The 20,468-nt window shown below is 42.1% G+C and overlaps 1 protein-coding gene across 3 annotated transcripts in view; it reads right to left on the bottom strand.

The window, feature by feature from the left end:
- The window catches only part of ARVCF (ARVCF delta catenin family member), a 543,287-nt gene that overhangs the window by 442,331 nt on the left and 80,488 nt on the right, over window positions 1-20,468 (bottom strand). For all 3 annotated transcript variants that reach the window (XM_069961072.1, XM_069961073.1, XM_069961074.1), the window contains one exon: window positions 8,108-8,151. The gene's annotated coding sequence lies outside the window, so the exon portion shown is untranslated. The remainder of the gene's footprint in view (window positions 1-8,107; window positions 8,152-20,468) is intronic.

Below are 20,468 nucleotides of genomic sequence, written 5' to 3'. Positions count from 1 at the left end.
TGCAAATACAGAGTTTATTTTCACTTCTCTTCTTACCACATTAGCAAATTATTGTGTATTTATGTAGAAAGGCCTTTATCATGGCACGTAACTAACATCACAATCTATTAAAAAAAAGCTTAAAGAAAGCCTCATACAAATAAAGAAAACATGGAGGCAAAGCCAACCACCACTTAAAGAGGCTGACCAATGATTAACAAGTAACTATTGGCAGGTTAGGGTCCCTAAAAAACACAAGGCACTGAGGATAAAGGCAAGTTTCTTAGCTTCATCCTCGGCATCATTCCTGTGATATTAGGAGTTAAATCCCTATGCTAATAAGTCATATAATAAGTCATATTGGTGCACTAGGGACAGAGCTACCCCGGGCCGGCCTGCTGTGCTAATATTCATTAGAAGGGGCGGGGCACCCAGAGCAGATCAGTGCACTGGAGGGTGGTAGTCCCGCCCCCAGTGCACCAAAACATCTTATTTGCATTGGGATTAAACTCCTAATAACATGGAAATGGCATCAAGGATCAGCACCCTGTGCTATAGGGAGATGTCGGCGAGTTAGATACTTCTAATCTGCTGAGAGTTTCCTTTTAACCCCCAGCCCTCCAGATGTCACAAAACTACAATTCCTATCATGTCTAGACAGTGAAAGCTAAAGATTTGGCTATCCAAGCAAGATGGGAATCGCAGTTTTGACCCATGTTTTTTGGCAAGTAAGGTGGTTAATCAAAAATTTTAGTATTGGGTATTTTCTCTAATGCCGTTCACCATGTGAGATACACAGAATTTACTTTTATTTATTTCCAATTTTTATATATACATATATATAAATATACAGTGGTGCCTTGGATTATGAGCATAATTTGTTCCAGGTCCGTGCTTGTAATTCAAATCCACTCTTGAACCAAAGCAAATTTTCCCATAAGAAATGACTGATATGCAGACAATTGGTTCCACACCCCGAAATAATGATTTGTTATTCTGAATAACATGTAAAACAAATGAAACAAACATTCATAAACAGCAGAATATGTGATATTATAAGTTACTGTACAGTAATGGAGAGGATGGGAAACACAAGGGCGGACAGAGACTGCAGGGAGCATGAAGGAATGAGCAGGGCAGATGTGGGCACATACATGCAGTGCTCTCTGTCCGGGGAGAGAGGGGTTACAGCTATGAAGAGATTACCTCCACAGTCCTGTCCCCTGATGCAAGCCCCAGCCTTAAGTGGATCTGCTATTATTTGGAAGGTGAGGGAGACTTCCTGGGTCAGAGTACAGTACTGAAGACCATCCTGTGCAGACCATGCCCCTCCATGCTCCACCTCCCACCCAGTACAGGGAGCTCTTAAACCAAAGCAATGCTCTTACACCAAGTCACAATTTTGAAAAACTGTGAGCTCTTAAACCAAAACGCTCTTAAACCAAGTTACTCTTTAACCAAGATACCACTGTGTGTGTGTGTGTGTGTGTATATATATATATATATATATATATATATATAAATATAAATATAAATTTTAATATATATTTTCAAACCATTTTATTTATTTTATTTTTTTTACTTTTTTCTTCACCTAGTAGCCCTGAATATGTTATGACTTAACAGTTTATAATATTATTGTTTTGCAGAATAATGATAAGAATAATGATAAGAATAATGTTTGGGTGATCGCTAGATCGGCCGGGCAGCCCATAGAAGATAGCAGAGCTCCTATTCCACAGAGCGACGGCAGCAGATCGTTGCTATCCCCGTCATTTGTCTTTCAACATGTTCATGTCTTCTATTACACCCAACGATTATCGGCCTTAATGGCCGATATTGGCTAAATACGGCCGATAACCATTTAGTGTAATAGGGCCTTTAGTGTTAGGTGGAAGCCAGTCCCCTGTGTGACAACATCAACGTACAGGCCCAATGAACAGGCTGAGCACATGCTGCAAAGACTACCGGGAAATGTAGGAAGGAAAACATTGCCAGCACCAACACAGAGCACCCAGACTGGAGCTTCATGGAACCAGAAGGCTTCAACATCATGCATGAAGAGGTCAATGAGAAACACTTTGCAAAACTCTTTTTTTGCAGGTTTGCTAGAGTTCGCTTTTTACAAGTAAAATTAAAACACACACCCAAAATACACAGAAATTATAGAAACTCACAGCGGGGAGATTTATCAAACTGGTGTAAAGTAGAACTGTCTTAGTAAACTCTACCAACTAATCAGATTCCACCTTTAGTTTTTCAAAGAATCTGTGAGGAATGAAAAGCGGAATCTGATTGGTTGCTAGGGGCAACTAAGACAATTCTACTTTAAACCAGTTTGATAAATCTCCCACATGGTTTATTTAAAAATGCTAAAAAAAAAAACATTTGTAGATTCCTAAATGCTAGGTTATATAACATAACTAAGGGTCAATCTATAAATTATTCCTGAGGGATAAAGAAGGCAAGGGGAATATGGAACAGGGCAGCTCCACTTTAGTATTTCAGTCATGAACCAGAATCTTACAAAATACAAATTGCAGAAAGGACCATCGGTAATTGTCTTGTATTATTCTGTCCCTACCATTACTCTTCAACGATAGCGAAGTTATTAACAGGGGGGAGGAGCCTTTTCAATAAATCTTTACTCGGCACTTTAATCGACTATTGACTGTGTCGGAGAAGTCATTTAAGTACTAGAGAAGCCCAGGTAGAATTACCCCCATCTGAATTCATAAGAATGATTTTATCTAATAATTTTCTAACATAGTGAGATAAATTTCTCTGTGTAAATGCACCCTTAGCGTCCGTGGGCAGAGGGCTACCCAATAAAATCCACTGATCAACTAAGAACAAGTCAATCAACGGTCATAAAAAAGGATCCTTCACCTGGCTCAATTATTGGGAGTAAGGGCCTTTTTACATTAGCAAGATTGGCGCTAGTTTGCAGTGCCTGTGCACGGCACAAGAAAACATGTGGCTGGGCTGCACAAGCGATTTAAGTATTGTTCGTGCAGCCATGGAAACTGACAGCACAAATATACATATATCCGTGCTGTCAGTTTCCAGATGAAACAGCAGTACATACTTACCTAGAGCGCTGCTGCTGTGATTCGGCATCCTCTTCTCAGGCTTTCCTGTCCTGGTGTATTTTCAGGCCCTTAAGTCCCCCAGATGTCAATCATTTTGGAGAAGAGAAACAGCCTGATGATGAAGCAGCTGGAGAGAAGAGCCGAAAGACAGGATGCTGGATTACAGCAGCAGCACACAAGGTAAGTATGTACTGCATATACGTGTTGTAAGTTTGACTTTATCGCTACCGGCAACACATACCCTGGAAGATGTGTGGCCGATGGCGATAAATTTTGAAACATGTTCTAAACAGACGATCAGCTAAGGATCAAGTATTTTACTGGGCCCTAGCTGTTCGCTGTCACTTTTACATGGTATGATTATGGGCCGCAGGATCTTTTCTTGCAACGCTCCTGAACGATAATCGTCTCATATAAAAGGGCTACACAAACTATCACTGGGTTTCTTCTGCGTTCGTTCGTATTTTCATTAAGGTCAGCAGCACATCCATTTACATGGGGAGAATAGTTGTAGATAAACAATGATTTTTAGGGCCGCACAAAATCAGCCAAGGAACAGCGTTTGTTTATTTGTCAGCTGACCACTGGGGCTTTAGCACAGGGAAATAAATAATCCTGTATGGTCAATGAACGGCCTTTACACACTTTTTGCAGATATGATGGGGTGGCAGCATACACAATGCATACACATTGCAGCAGATCACTGGCACAATGCACACTTTTTGAAACGTAAAATATCTTAAGAAATCCCATTAAACACAATAAAGATGAATAACTCAAACACAAACAAAAGATTTCTCGCAAAAAAATGGAATCGGCAGGGATTCTGAACTCTTCCCATATCATACAGTCTAGAAATCCATGACACTGAGAATGTTAGGATACATATGCATAAGCATAGTCATTTTTATGAATTCTTAGCACTGTGGACTTTCAGAGCTGCAGTTCTGCATATTTCAGCTCAACGGGCACAATGCTCACAAGCTATGAAGCCTTCCATGACAGCTTGAGCCAATGCAACTGCATATAGAGGGCTAAATTAGCTATCTCCGATTGGTAACTGTACGAAACAAGATCTTTCAGCCTATAACTTTTTAAAATAGTTAGGTATTTGCATACAAAAATATTATAATATAATAATAAAATGTTTTTTTGTTTTTTTTTCACCCATACAAAGAAGAAATTAAAGGGTTTCTATATGAGTAAAAAATTATTCTGCAGAGGCTGGGTGGGGTTAACACCTCTTGATAAATTCTCCTCCCAGAGATAGTGGGTGGCGCTCGGTTACATGCTCCTTCGTGTCACATTCTAGTCCTGTGATCAATAAATGTTATATGTGTTCATTTAATTACAGCGGTACAGTGGTTCTGCTCTGAACTCAAATAGCTCAAACTATATTTTCAAGGAAAGTTTACTTCAATTCTACAGTAACAACTCGGTATTTAAACAAATCAAAGTTCAAACTTTTTGGTATTTTAACAAAAATTTACCAGGAAGTAATGTTCGGAATTTAAACTTTGCTCAGTATTCAAACGTTTTTGCGAGCTTGGATGGTGGGTTGTACCTGGTGAGTTTGGCACTGGTGAGGCTTCACACACAGTACAGTATTGTATAAGATTGCTGGAGTGCATATACAGTACAGTAGTACAGTCAGTACACCATCATCTCCCATCCTGTACAGTACTGTATAAGACTGCTGGAGTGCATATACAGTGCAGTAGTAGTACAGTCAGTGCACCATCATCTCCCATCCTGTACAGTACTGTATAAGATTGCTGGAGTGCATATACAGTACAGTAGTAGTACAGTCAGTGCACCGCTATCTCCCATCCTGTACAGTACTGTATAAGATTGCTGGAGTGCATATACAGTGCAGTAGTAGTACAGTCAGTGCACCATCATCTCCCATCCTGTACAGTACTGTATAAGATTGCTGGAGTGCATATACAGTACAGTAGTAGTACAGTCAGTGCACCGCTATCTCCCATCCTGTACAGTACTGTATTAAATTGCTGGAGTGCTTATACAGTACAGTAGTAGTAGTCAGTGCACCGCCATCTCCCATTCTGTACAGTACTGCATAAGACTGCTGGAGTGCCTATGGAGTGCCTTGGTATGGTATGCCAAGCCAAACAATCTCTCCAAAAGGAAAGACTGTCCATCTGCTGACAGCTGTTTTTTTTTTTTTTTTTTATCAAATCTCTTTATTTCAAAGGTTAAGGTAACAGTAAAATATAGCTAATAAATCCAGTAACAAGGCATCAAAATGAGTCAATAAGCATGACGTGAACGGTTCACATAAACTAGAAAGGTACAATAACTAAGTGTAACACATCATTTAGTTTGTATAACTTGAGTAAAATCAAAACACAACTCGTGAAACGAGCAATAGTATCAGTGAGATATAAAAACTATAGATGATCGGTGAGTGGGGGGGATGAGCGGGGAGAAAAAAAGATATGGGAAGGAACAAGGGGGAACAAAAAGGAGGGGGATGCAGACAGCTGTTTTGGAGTTGTTGTCCCTCTTCAGACAGAGCAGGTTGTTGGCTGACTAGTGAGCGGCCTATCGACATGGTTCAGCCAACCAGAATCTTCACCATCACTCTGGCACGCACATGGAAGATTGTGAGTCGTTCCATGTGCGACAAGCCTAGTTGCTTATTTTGTGATCGCATCTTATACTACATATCAGCCATGACTTTATGGCTGTGAAATGAATGACTGTGATATATCTATAGAACACTGTACTGATTGTATCAAGCAGCACTGCTTCTTTTCCTGCCACAGAAATCCAATTACTTTATAGGATGCTAAGTGGTATATGGCACAAATATCTATAGGTGCAGATTGCAAGCGTCACCATTTGTGTGTATCGTAGGTCACATATGATTTTGGATTCAGTATATTTGCACAGCAACCCGGTCTTGTTCCTTTTGTCACACCCCCATAAACTGGACAGGTGTGGTCTTTGTACTGTAAGATATCACCATTACTATAGTATCACAATATACTAAAGGATACAATTACCATAGTACCATGGTGCTTTCATCATTGAGCGTGATGATACAAGTGCTTATTGTGGGCCATGCTCAATAGACGACATACTATGTGTACACGGAAACCCGCTTTGTCCTGTGTTCTATTTCCACACATAGTCTCTGTGTGAAAGATTCTATTATAACCCATGAAAACATCTTTTTTCTAGTATATAAAATCTCCTGAGGATCCCACGTGGATACGTGGGTGAAACGCGTAGAGATTGACTGATTATTTAAGATTTGCCTCTCATCTAAATATATCATTTGCTTCGTTTGCAAGATCGGATTTTGTAACTATCTAGTTATAGAGACTGGACTAAATGCTGCCTATCCTATAATCAGGAGCTTTTTTTTGTGCCAAAGTTATATAGCACCTTAAAGGGGTTATCCAGCGCTACAAAAACATGGCCACTTTATTCCAGAGACAGTCCCACTCTTGTCTCCAGCTTGGGCGGGTTTTGCTGCTCAGTTCAATTGAAGTGAATGGAGCTTGATTGCAAACCGCACCTGAGCTGGAGACAAGAGTCGTGTTGTCTCTGAAAGAAAGTGTCCATGTTTTTGTAGCACTGGATAACCCCTTTAACTGAATTTAATATTAGATTAATTAAAGTAAAATTTTAACGTGATTCTGGGTAATGTTTTTCTTATGTTTGTCACGTACATGAAGATTTTCTAGGCACGTCACTATTTGACGGGGTAATCTGTGATTCAGCCAACACCCTGCTCTGCACTGAAGAGGGGCAACAACCCTAAAACAGCTGTCTGCAGATGAGCAGTCTTTCATTTTGGAGAGATTGTTTGGCTTGGCATACATCCCTGGTCAATGGTCTCAGTCTCCTAGATAGAGTGAAATACTGACTTGAAGGCACACCCCTTTGCCTAAGTGGTGTGAGAGCAATTTTGCACATCTTTTCTTCCTAGAATTTCCAGTGGAGCAGCAATGGCCTTTAAGTCTTCACATGTTTTTATGACGGACTCTCCTTAAGGGTCAGTTCAGACGTACAGACTCGCAGCGTAAATCTCGCTGTGAGTCTGTCAGGTCCTGGCAGTTCACTGTCACACTGTAATTCTTCCGGCCCCTTAACCCCTTAGGCTCCCGCCGCCTGCTGTGTCTGTATACATTACCTCTCCTCGCTGCACGGGGTCCCGGCGTACTGCTCTCCCGCCCGGCCAATCAGTGTGTTGCCCTGCCGCAGCCAACGATTGGCTGGGGCGTGAGAGCAGTACGCCGGAACCCCGTGCAGAGAGGACAGGTAATGTAAACAGACACAGCGAGCAGGAGCCGAAAGGGTTAAGGGGCCGGCAGAATTACATACACGCAGCGGTCGTTCCGACCGCTGTGTGTATGTTGTGACAGTGAACTGCCAGGACCTGACAGACTCGCAGCCAGATTTACGCTGCGAGTCTGTACGTCTGAACTGACCCTTAGGGTGCCTTCACACGTATCGTATCGCTGCGAATTTATCGCTGAGAGTTTCTCACACATAAATCCACAGTAATACTGATTGCTATAAAGTCAATGTATGTGTATTCTCACTGCGTGTTTGGTGCAATTTTGATGCATGTTTGGTGCGATTTTTACATGCGAGTTTTGATTTTCACAGGGGAGTTTAACACCACAAAAAACGCGGCTACTTTCGTGCGAGTTTCATGCAAGTTTCGTGCGAGTTTTGTGCGATAAATACGCAGCGATACGGTATGTGTGAAGGCACCCTAAGGAGAGCTAGCATCCCTTTTACCCACATGATAATATAGAATGTGCTATTTTTTCAAGTAGGGAAAACGTTATAGAATGGGGGAGATGTGTTTAAAAAAATAGGTGAGAACATGGAACACTTCCTTTAAGCTTACTGGGCATGCAACGAGAAAAATCCTGCTTCTAAAATCTCTGCTTAGTAGCAGAACTGGGATGGATTTATGATGGATTTATGTAACCATCATCACATTTCACTTCCAGATTGCAATGTTTCGGTAATAAAACAAAAAGTGCTCTTACCGTGACAGTACTCTCGTCCCTTTTTCTTGGCCACCAAAATGAACCTGAAGCAAAAGAACAGATATAATCACTGACCCTCAAATAGCCTTAAACAGCAATTTTATATGACCTTTCTCCTTAAAGACTACATAGTCTTTATCATATGACATTATATTAAAGTGATTGTACAACTAGGTAAATCGCTTTGTGTTTTTTACATAAACAGACCGGTGCCGGTCTATTCCTGTGCACCAACCGGGCATGAAGCACTGGGGGCAGGCCTGCTGGCCCCCAGTGTGACGACACCCCCTCCCCTCAGTGACATGGCTCCATTAGAATCATCACACTGGGGGGCGGTAGGCCCGCCTCCAGTACTCCGTGTCGGGCCTTGGGAATAGACTAGCGCTATGTGCGGGAACTGGGCTATGACAGCGCCGGTTGGTTCACGTAGAAAACACAAAGTGGTACATTCGCTTTAAATACATCAAGCACAACTGACTACACAGAAAGACCTTATTGACATTGACATTAATAGATAAGACAATTACTTTTATTAATATCAGATGTCACATGTGCTACCAGCAAATTTTTACCAATCCAAGCTAATGTAACACTAACAAGACTAAGTCCATCTAAGGCTGGGTTTCCATGTAATTCTAGCAATAATGCAGGGCTATTGGCGGAGAGATGGGTCTATGGTTTCCACTGTGTTTGGAGCGCATATGTGGAAACACAGCCTACACAGCATATTATAAATAGGAGACATATGGCGATAACATGTTTCTAAGAGTCAAATATGCTCATTATATTCCAATTCTTTCAACTTAGCAAAGAAAGAATCTGAGTATATTGAGCCTAAATCTATACATCCAGACAATTCCTTAAAGGAACATTCCATGAAAAACTGAAAAACTATATTGAGTGCTGAGCCTGAAGGGGCACTGAATGACAGAGAGATCCAAGAACACTAGAGGTTCCATGTGTCATGCTCCACCCCCTCAGGCAAAGCATTAGGAATAACACAATGCCCCGGGTGTACTAAAACTACACGCAAATTTAGACTAGACAGCCTTCAAGAGTGCCAGAGCTATCAATGTAGTACAAGCTTTTTAAAAAAGTTGTTGCATCTGATGCCTGTCTGCACTAAGTTTTGACAAAATATTACTATGCTTGAAGTACGCCGGACTACGAACGATTTTGACGCACAGATGCCTGACTTAGGTAACAACCCCAGATTACCAAAACAGGTTTTGGTACAATTTTTGTCTCACAATTTCCCGACTGAGGTCACTCCTCCTTTTACCAAGACTACCCCTTTTTTTGGACTCAACTGAAAAGTGTCTCTAAAGTGCCTAAAACATATAATAAGTGAAGTGAAAAAATAGCCCCATACGACACTTTTTGGACAGAATTCTGGTGCAGACACATTGGTAAATCTGGGCCATTGTATCAGTTTTACCAGGAATACTACTCATCGAAAATCTTCCTGAACTCCCACTATTAACATTCCAGTATTACACATACAATATACAAATATACCACTATATGTGTCTTTTTTAACCCTGGGTCATGTGCTATAAGAACTTAAGATAATCAGTTCCATGTCCAAAAAGTAACACGATCCCCAAATATTTAAATTAAAGGGGTTATCCAGCACTACAAAAACATGGCCACTTTTCCCCCTCTCTTGTCTCCAGTTCAGGTGCGGTTTGCAATTAAGCTCCATTTACTTCAATGGAACAGAGTTTAAACCCCACCCAATCTGGAGACAAGAGGGGGAAAAGTGGCCATGTTTTTGTAGAGCTGGATAACTCCTTTAAGAATAGCAGAGTATACGGTATATTCCATCAACAGTATTTGATAAAAATAATCCAATTACATGCTGATCAAATCAAATCAAAATGTCAATAATACAGATCTGGCATATTATGTACACTTTGTATCTATATATTGATGTCCCTTCCTACCCACTCATAGCAATAGATATTACACCATGGTCCATTGCTACAACTCCCTTCATCAATCTCTCATTTCAGTAAAAAAGTTTTCAAGATGAATAAGACCTGACAGTAGATTTTGCATCTTGAAAGAAGACCTAATGTGTCTACATATGGTCTACGCATTAGCTTAAACTTTAGCTTTGTTTTAACTCTATGGGGGGAATTTATCAAGACCGGCGTACTCGTATGCCAGTCTTAAATTAGGCCCTGCCCCTTTTCCCCAGCCAAAATCACTAAGAGGCGCACACCGGTGTATCAAATCTACACCTGCTTCCAGCAAGTGTAGATTTGGATTTGCGAGCCGGCGTACATCATGCAGGGGATACGCCAGGCTAACACCAGGGAGAAGAGGCCAATCCGCGTCTTTCCCCTGGCGTACGCCCCTATTGTAACATTGATAAATGTCCCCCTATATTTTTCTATATACACCTTCCCATTCTAATAGTGTCAATTATTTTACCTATGTATTCAGTGACATCTGGAGGACGTGGCCTCAGCCGTGCATTGCCATAAATTGTATTGCTTGGTATGGCATTTAATGACACCTATTGCTCCCTCTAAAACCTTATTCACATGTTCCATAAATTTGTCCATAGTTGAGGATCTACAATTATGGACAAATTTAGAACCCAATGATTTCTATTGGGCTGTTCACACTATCCATAGTTCTAGGGATTTGAAATTGATTACGTAAAAAAAATTTATGCCGTGTCCTAGTGCGGACTGTAAGTGCGGAACAGCTAGCCAATAGAAGTCTATGGAATCCGCACTGTTTGCGGACATTACGGATGTTACATCCGTAACATGCACAAAAAATATGACCTTCGTATCACCTTCATGTAACTATCACCTTCCTAATATTTGCGGATCTGCAAAAAAAAATAAAAATTACTGATGCACTATGGATGAATTTTTTTTTTTTCAGATTGCAGACACTGATGGCAGAAGTAATAACAGTAAAAAGTTACTGAACATGTGATCAAGGCCTAAGACACTTGGAGTCTCCCACTGTAAGAACATTGGTGGCTCAGAGCTTTTTGAGGCGTTTACTGTATTTCTATGCTGTGAAGAAAAAAATTAAAGATGGAGCTCATAGTACCTGCCATAATCAATGACATATGACTGCTGTCAGATAATTATACAATTTACAGATGTTTCTATACAATCCGTAATAGCTTAACAAAAGAGGGTAACTGATGCTTATTTTTATGCTCCGTATATTTATTCATTTCTCCTCCCCATTCCATCAAGTCCACAGGCACCACATCAACATAAAGGCCCATACATATAAACTTAGTGGCAATGAACTGCTTGCATGCTGAACAGGACGTATATAATCATGAAAATAAACTGAAATTACAATAGCAGAACAAACCTCAGAATGTGAAAGTGCAAATCTGGAACTACAGTGTTTCTCCGATAATAAGACCTACCCAGAAAATAAGCTCTAGCTTCATTTTGTAGAGTTTTTGAAGGAGGCTTGCAATATACAGTAAGCCCTACCCTAAATATAAGCCCTAGTTATAGTCAGCTGACCAGATCCCTGACACTGGGTGGCTGAGCATCAACCAATAAGGGCCAGACTTGTTATGCTCCGCCCCCACCTGCACAACACAAACTGCAGGGGAGGCAGGAGGGGTAAGAAGATGCACAATAGGGGACATTGAATATGGGTTGATGGAGGGTACGTGGCCAACTACAGAGGGGTGAGTGATACAGTATGGGGACTACCTGCAGGGGGAAGGTATACTGTACGGGGGAAGAACTACAGAGGGGTGACGTATACAGTATGGAGACTACCTGCGGGGGGGGAGGGATATATGCAGTATAGAGACTACCTGCAGGGGGGAGGGAGGTATACAGTATGGGGACTACCTGCAAGGGGGAGGGAGGTATACAGTATGGGGACAACCTGCAGTGGAAAGATGTATACAATATGAGGGAAGAACTACAAAAGGGGGAGGGGGCATACAGTATGGAGGCCTGACTATAGGAGAACTTACAGTATAGGAGCCTAACAATGAGACATACAGTATGGCAGCTAACTACCATATGGGGTGGGCATGCTGTGTTTCTCCAAAAATAAGTCCTAGCCCTTTTTTTTAGGACCCTGTCTCATTTTCAGAGAGACATGGTATGTACTAATACACACCTACATATTTCTGTTCACTTTGGTTATGCTGCCTATGAACAAGTGAAACTTTCAAGAGTACAGGTAAGGACTAGCGCTGACAAATAACAAGTGATATTTCATTGCATTCTGTCACAGAACAGCATAAACAAGGCTTCATCCCTCATAAGACTGAGGCTAGAATGAAATGATTCTGTGTACTGAAAACATCCAGGCAATGAAACTTTGCTTCCTTTGGGTTTATAACTCAAGCCAGGAGAATTGCAATATACTGATTTAAATGAAAAGCTGGGAAGACATTTGGAGCAGAACATTATTAAGACAATAAACTTTTCAGTGGAAAAAAACATCAAAAATGCCTCAGAACTCACCTACAATAATGGCATCAAGTAAAGTAATTCTGTCATAGCCAATATACACTGTTTTCTTTATATCAAAAGAAGAGGGAGAAGGGAACAACATAGTAACAAACTTACTGGCAAGGCGGATTAAATATATCCTGGGCCCCAGGCTGTCCGCCCACCCCGTGGGTGCACAGGCGCACTGACGCGGGACCCTACAGCGACAAGCTCGCTCTCATCAGTGTGCCCTCTGTGCGTCCCCCCTATAGTAGATGACCCCTGTGTAGTTCCCCTTTAGTACATGACCCCCTGTGTAGTCCCACTTTAATATATGGCCCCCTGTGTAGTCCCCCTTTAGTAAATGCCCTCCTGTGTAGTCCCCCCTTTAGTATATGGTTCCTTTTGTAGTCGCCCTTCAGTAGATGGCCCTCTGTGCAGTCCCCCTTTTACTCCATGGCCCCCTATATAGTGACGATACCCAGGCAATTAGGTATCCACTACGTGGAAGTAGTTACACATAATGTTGGGACATTACAAGCTGTGTACAATTATTTAATAACTGTTGGCTGAACATTGGCATGGCTGACAATTATCTTTCCCAAACTGCCCATATACACTGCCCTGCCAAACGCTCATGTTTTTTCTGTGGAGGGGTAAGCTGCAATAAAACAGTTTTGGCCCTGGCTTACCCCTCAATGATCAAAGAGATCAAACGTTGAAGATCTAAAACAAGCAATTCTTTATCACATTAGTGGAAAGTCTGGAGGATTTGTGGGGTTTCTTCTGACCGTCCAATGACATTTGATGTTAGTGGAGATCGGGGTTGGGAATGACGGAAAATCATTGCCCGACCCCTTTGTTCTGGAAGAGATAACTCTGGCTGTGACTTAACCCTCCCCATCCGGATGGTGTACGGGCAACTTTAGACAGACTGTGCAAAACTTTGACAGACTTCAAATGCGCCTGATTTATCGCAGTGGATAAGGTTGATGAATTTGGCCCATCTGTAGACTGTCTAGTACAATTTATATAATGGAAAAATATATCAAAACATATCCAAGTCGCTATGCGCAATGATAAATGTTTTAATAGAATATACAAATAAGATTTTGATACATGTATTTCTATCAACAAAGCATAGGGTTAAATAAATCTCCAGGTAATCCTTCTAAACAATACTCATAGTACCCCTGGAAAAATATGGCCCCTATCTTACAGAAGCAGCATCGCTCTTGTGCTCAGTTGGGTGTTTTGCGTCTCAGTTCCACCGAAGCTAAATAACTAAATTGTAATACCACACGCAACCTGGGGACAGGGGTGGTGCTGCTTTTTCAAGACAGTAGCTATGTTTATTTCTGGATAATCCCTTAAACTAAACGGCTGTTTTTGTTTTACAAGCATACATTCCTGGACAAATAATAAATATTAACTTTGCCTGAATTCTTCATAGTAAAAATATTTTCTACATGTGATACCCCCGGTGTGATATGTCTGCCATTCTTGTAAAGTTGCTCTCAGTTACTTTTAAACTGACAATATTAGGCAGATTTCCCTACTAAGGATGTTACTTGACTATGTTTTGTCAACTCTAAGTTTTTTGCGGTGTAGAAAAGTCCTGCGTTTTTATGTGCCCCCAAAAAAGGGGGGTTCCACTCAAACATAACTTTTAATATGTTGCTGCCCATGGTGAGACGAGACTAAGAATTCATTCCTTACTTGTTATTATCTATTCAGTCTCCTTCCACCAGTTCTGAGCTGCTGATTTCCGCTGAAGACACAAACAACAGTGTTTGAGCTTTTCTCTCTGTCTTCCCCTCCTCCCTTCCAAAACAGCTGATGTCAGAAGTCCCTATCTGCAACTTTGTAGAAACTTTGTAAGGCCAGGTTAAAACACTACTTATAACACCGGCCGTTCTGTGACACGGCTGGGACTGCAGAACCAGCCAGATGATCTTAATTTCTGCCGAATTCACCCGAGCCGCACACTCCATTGTGTGAACTGACAGGTTTTCTGCAGCCGCTGCAGAAAACTGACATGTGGCCGGATGGAGTCCTTGCAGGAGTGTATACTATGTGTATACACTCCAGCCGGGATTCCATTCATTTCCAATAGAATGTGTGTTTTGTATAAATCACGGCTGTTGTTGCAAATTGCAACAACGGCCGTGATTTATACAAAACATACGTAGTGTGAACATAACCTAATGCCTAATGGAATGGAATTGTTAGTCTTACCATGGACAGCAACATATGAAAAATTATGTTTGAGCGGAATACCCCTTTAAGAGAAATCAGTGACAAAATAGAAAAAAAAAACATAATAAGTTCCTTAGGCACATTCATGTTAAATTACATATAGCTGGTCCTGCAGGGTAGGGCTAAAAGTATAGAATGTACATGGTTATAAATCCTGACACTCTCATTGGACAAACCAAAAGGAAGTGACTAGTGATACATGAGCAGCATTAAATGTGAAATGTTTTTCCTTTGCCGTCCCCCTCCCCCCGCAAGCTGTTTTTATGTATCTAAAATGAATAACAAGAAAGAATAAAGACAGCTTAGAATTACAAAGTATAGGTTTGAAGCTAACCTCTAGTTTGAGTGGGAAGCCAAGTAAATTATGCTTCCAGGCACAATAGAGAAAATAACTCAGGTAAAACTTACAATCTGGATTGCTTTTGAAAGATTTGTCAGATCTAAAACTTGGCCGCAGCGCTTTATATTTTTAGCTTATTTATGTTTTGTGGATTTTTGTACAGTGTTATCACTGGGTTTGTGATTTTGGGATGAATATAAGCTTGTGGCTACCATGGGTCAGCTAAGGGGCTGAAGACATTTTTACAGAGTAAACATAAAGTTACCCACTGCACTCCGGTCATTGTATGACTGTACACAGATACAGGCCCTAGTACACAGAGCGATTATCTGCACAATCAGGTAGATATTGCCCCATGCAATAAAGACGGTGATCAGCTGAGGAGCCGATCATCAACTGATTGCGGTCTTTAAACATGTTTTAAAATCATCGGTCGCCAGCCACGCATCGCTACGTGTAATAGGAGGTACAGGACCAACGGCTCATTACAGCAAGGGCTGCAGGGACATCGCTAACGATGTCAGTGCAGCCCTGCTGCACGATTCCTGAGCCGTGTAGTAGGTTCAGTAAGAGAGCGCCAATCTAGCAGATATGCACTTGCTTACAGTGCAGGGTAGGGTCCTTAAAGGGATTTCTAACATGAAACGTTATCACCTATCCACAAGATAGGGTATAAAAAGCTGACCGATTGGGGGCTGTCCACTGGGACCCTGACTGACCCAGAAAACTAAGGAAAATTGCCCCTGAAACACAGTCAGGGACATTTATCAAGGCTACGGCTGATGCGTATGCAAGAGATAAGGCGCATATTCACCCCTTCTCCCTGGCGTACGGCTGCCGTACCTCCCGTGGTTTCCTCCCACATCTTATTTATCATGATCGTAATAATCATGATTCAAATCTACTCCTGCTTGAAACAGATTTTGTATGCCAGACGCAGGGTCAGGCGCACAGCCGGCCAGATTCACTAAGAGCCGTGCGGAGTCTAATTTTAGACCGACGGTACGCCACTCTTCATAAATCCCCCCCAGTGTGGCATGGTCAGTGCTCTAGTCACTGTATATGGGGCTTCTGAACATTTATGAGAACTGAGCATGGCAATAATAAGAAGCCCCATAGAGAATGAATGTGTCACTTATTGTGAATGTGCGCTGTCCCCCATTCATTCTGCAGACATTTTTGTTTTTTGAGATTTGTGGTGGTCCAAGCAGTCAGTCCCCCATCAATCAGCTTGTTATCGTTTATCCAGTCAATAAGGTATAACTCTTGATGCTGCCAATACCCACTGAAAGAGTGACTTAAATTTATGAAGAAAGAGCCAAATTAAAGCGAATGTACTATCAGGTACATCGCTTTAAGTTTTTATACATTAATAGATCGATGCCGACGCAGGGATGCTGGTGCCACGTTCCTTTTTTTGTACTGGCGCCCAGTTCCTGCGCACTATTACCGAGCACCAGCCAGGCATGAAGCAGCGGGGGTGGGCCTACCGACCCCAAACTGTGACAATCTCTCCTCTATGACGCGGTATCATTGATTCTAATGTAGCAGCATTACAGAGGGGAGGGGATTTTGTCACACTGGGGGCACGCCCGTCCCCAGTGTTTCATTCCAGGCCGATACTTAGGAATAGACCGGCGCTGTGTGTGGGCACCGGCATCCCCACGCTGGCACCAATTCATTCATATACAAAAAATTTAAGCAAGGTACCTAATGGTACAATTGCTTTAAAGACACTGGTAATGACTAGTGAAAAATAATGCATCCAGATATAAATGTTGGACTTCTGAAAAACTTAGCATCCAGTTATGCCTCAGGCAGAAACAGTGCAGCCGTGCACTGATTGGCTGATGGGGACCGACGGGAGCCGGGAGCCTCACATGCAGCCGCGGCGCCGAGCAGGTAATGTATGCTTTGGCCGTGGGCTGCGGGTGGGTTAAAGGATCCGGGTTACATACTAGCAGCGGAATGAAAATTCCGCTGCGGGTATGTAACCCCATTCAACTTCACTGTACAAGGGTTCACAGTGGATTTCACTGCAAACTGCTGCAAATCCGGTATGTGTGAAGCTACCTTTAAAATGATCCTGCCCATGACTTCTGCCTGTGGTTCCAGCTATGATTCCTGCTGCGCATCTGCCTTCCTGCCAGGGAGTCTTCAGCTGCACCGCGCCCGCCACCGCTTGCAAGCCAAGCCAAGGGTAGCAAATCTATCCCCGCTGGTGGAAACCAGCGGCCCCATAGACTTCACTCCCTAATGTGGCTTTCTCCATCGGTAGCGCTGGCTCAGTGGATCCACAACTCCTGGCATTAAAGCTGTAGCATAAAATGTCAACAAAACTTGTAATACCTGATCCATTAAATATGCTACGATTGTAAAAATTCAAATATACACTTCCCATCATCATATATATCATCGCATATAGTACATGGTGTAACTGACTGGGGAATTAAAGGGAAACTAAGAGCAGGTTAGAAGTCTCTAAAATGCTGATGTGTTTCTACAGGGACCTTGATCGTTTTTAGGAAATCCTGGGTTTATTCAATATGCAAATTAGGCAGATTGATGCACTGGGGACGGGACTACAGCCTTAAAGGGGAACTATCAGCAGCAAGACGAATCAAACCTGCTGATATGTCGCTAATGCACAGGAGACGCAGAGGAGGAAGGTATGTCTCTTACAGCCCTACTCAGGCGCTGTTCCGATGCAGTTAGTCGTGTAATCCACAATCTGGTAAGACCGTTAGGAGCACTGGGACACCCATTGGGAGCATTGCCTGCTCCCCCACAGTGGTGATCCACCCTCGGCTGGCGTGCCCCTTTCTAATGATAATGAATGGAGCAGGAATGGATGAGTATTCATTAGGATGTTATTAAATATACTCGCAGTTATGTATAAAATAAAATTAAAAAAAGAGAAAATGTAAAAATCAGTTGCTGCATTTCAGCGCTGTAAGTTGGGCTCTTCTGAAGACAGTAAGCATCTGCAAAACAGATTGAGTACATATTTTTCCTGCAGCTTTCTTCTTGTTCAATAATATATACTGTAAGTAGTGAGCCTTCAAAACTGAGGAAGAAACAAAACAGCCCTGAGTGCATAGTCTGGAAAGTGAATGCCCACAGGTAAATGCCATGCTGACTTTGATCAGTTCAATCTGCTATGTACAATACAAATGGCATCTCAAGTGTAGTAATTGCTATGGATACATCTGGCATACTGAATATGGAGTTTTTGGTTGAATATTTTACTGACTTAGGTTACGTTCACAAAATGTATGTTTTGTATAAATCATGGCCGTTGTTGCAATTTGCAACAATGGCCGTGACTTATACAAAACATACATTGTATTTGATTGAATGGAATACTGGCCGTAGCGTATACAAAGGCATACATAGGCATACGCTTCAGCCAGGATTCCATCTGGCCACACGAAAAACTGACATGTCAGTTTTCTGCGGCCGCTATTCATTGAATAGCAGCCGCGCAGACATGTCAGTTCACACAATGGAGGGTGCGGCTCCGGCATCCGTGTGCGCCCGCATCCCAATTCAACAGAAATGAAGATCATCCCGCCGGTACTTCAGTTCTGGCTGTGATGGTCTTCTCTGAGACGGGCCGTTCTGTGACACGGCCAGGTCACAGAACAACCAGTCTCATACGCCATGGTCTTAGTCTGCATTTACACGTTCCGCCCCCTGTCCGTGAAACGGACAACACCGACTTTGACTGCAAACCCTGGTCTGTTACCCCAGGTGGCATGATATATCAACATCATGCCAGCAGCAGGGTAACTCTTTAAATCATGGGTCTCAAACTCGCGGCCCTCCAGCTGTTGCCAAACTACAATTCCCATCATGCCTGGACAGCCAAAGCTAAAACTTTGGCTGTCCAGGCATGATGGGAATTGTAGTTTGGCAACAGCTAGAGAGCCGCGAGTTTGAGACCCATGCTTTAAATCATTACAGTGCTGCTGCGATTCAAAGACTTTCCCCGCTGCCAGCATGATGTACCCTGTCCAGGGAACCAGACCAGGGTTTGCATTCAACTTTCATGTCGTCCGTGTATCACAGACAGAACACGGGACGTGTGAATACAGCCTTAGGGCCCTTTTACACAGGACGATTATCATGTGAAAAATTGTTATATCATTCGAATGTAGGTAAGGATTAAACGAGAAATCGTTTATGTGTCGTTGATCGTTGATTTTGTGTCGACACCAAAAACATCAGCGTCATTCCACATCGTTTCTTCTTTTGCTGGGATCAGATAGAGTTAACGATTGTAACTTACAACTATTGTTCTGTGTAATATGGTGAACGATTTCAAGCAGCTCTCATTTGCGATCTTTTATTGTTAAAAATTGCTTTGTCTAATAGGACAGTTACTGTCTATCCAACAAGGATCAGCGTAGCTTTTTCAGCTCTTTAATGAAAGAGCTTTTAAGTATAATCAATCTTTTCCACATCAATATCAATTTACATATAGATTGTATGCAAAAACAAGACCAATATTGTAAATGTTCCCAATACACCTTATTTGAACATTGCCCAATGTAAATAGAGACTAGAGAGGAGCGTGACTCGAGCATGCTCGAATCGGAAAACTTTATCCATGTTTTCCAGGACTCCCTACAGCTGCATACAACTTCGTCAGCCACCGGTAAATACCAAGCGATCTGATTCGAGGATGGTCAAGTCACGCTCATCTCTAATAGAGGCGTCTGTGAACTTTTAGAAAAAAAATCGACCAAAATACCAGGCAGCAAGAGAGCATAGAATAATTGGGGAAGCAAAGGGGTGTTGGCTGACAAGTTTTGGGTCCCTGGTTACCCTCCAGGTGACTGAGAACTCATTTTATTTCTCTTCTGGGAAGTATATGCCATAGGCTATAAGTTATATTATAATTGCAAATAAATTCTGCATCTCAGCCATTTAATACAGCTTGGTTGCAGTCCAAAGCTCAACATCAAAAGACATTTCTTTGTCCATAAAACATGTACAATTACAATCGATTCTGGTAAAAGAAATATGAATTAAAATCCCATTATGTAAAACAACTCAATACAAAACATTAATCACTTCTGACCTTTTTCCCACCTGCATCCATGCCACCTTGATTATATTTATCAAGAGCTCAAGGAATATGTAAGAAATGAAGAAGTCACGGTAATGCCAACAGCTGTGCCGTACAACCTGGAGGAAATAGGAAGACAAGGGCAGTGGGCCCCAAGGCTAGGACACCCAGCTGTCCTTACCTACTCACCACAACTACCCTAAGTGGTAGTGGACAACTGGGCAATTTGCACTCCCTGCG

Source organism: Dendropsophus ebraccatus, chromosome 3 (assembly GCF_027789765.1).
Source record: "Dendropsophus ebraccatus isolate aDenEbr1 chromosome 3, aDenEbr1.pat, whole genome shotgun sequence".
In the NCBI taxonomy this organism is placed as follows: domain Eukaryota; kingdom Metazoa; phylum Chordata; class Amphibia; order Anura; family Hylidae; genus Dendropsophus; species Dendropsophus ebraccatus.
This window is presented reverse-complemented; position numbering and strand designations above follow the sequence as displayed.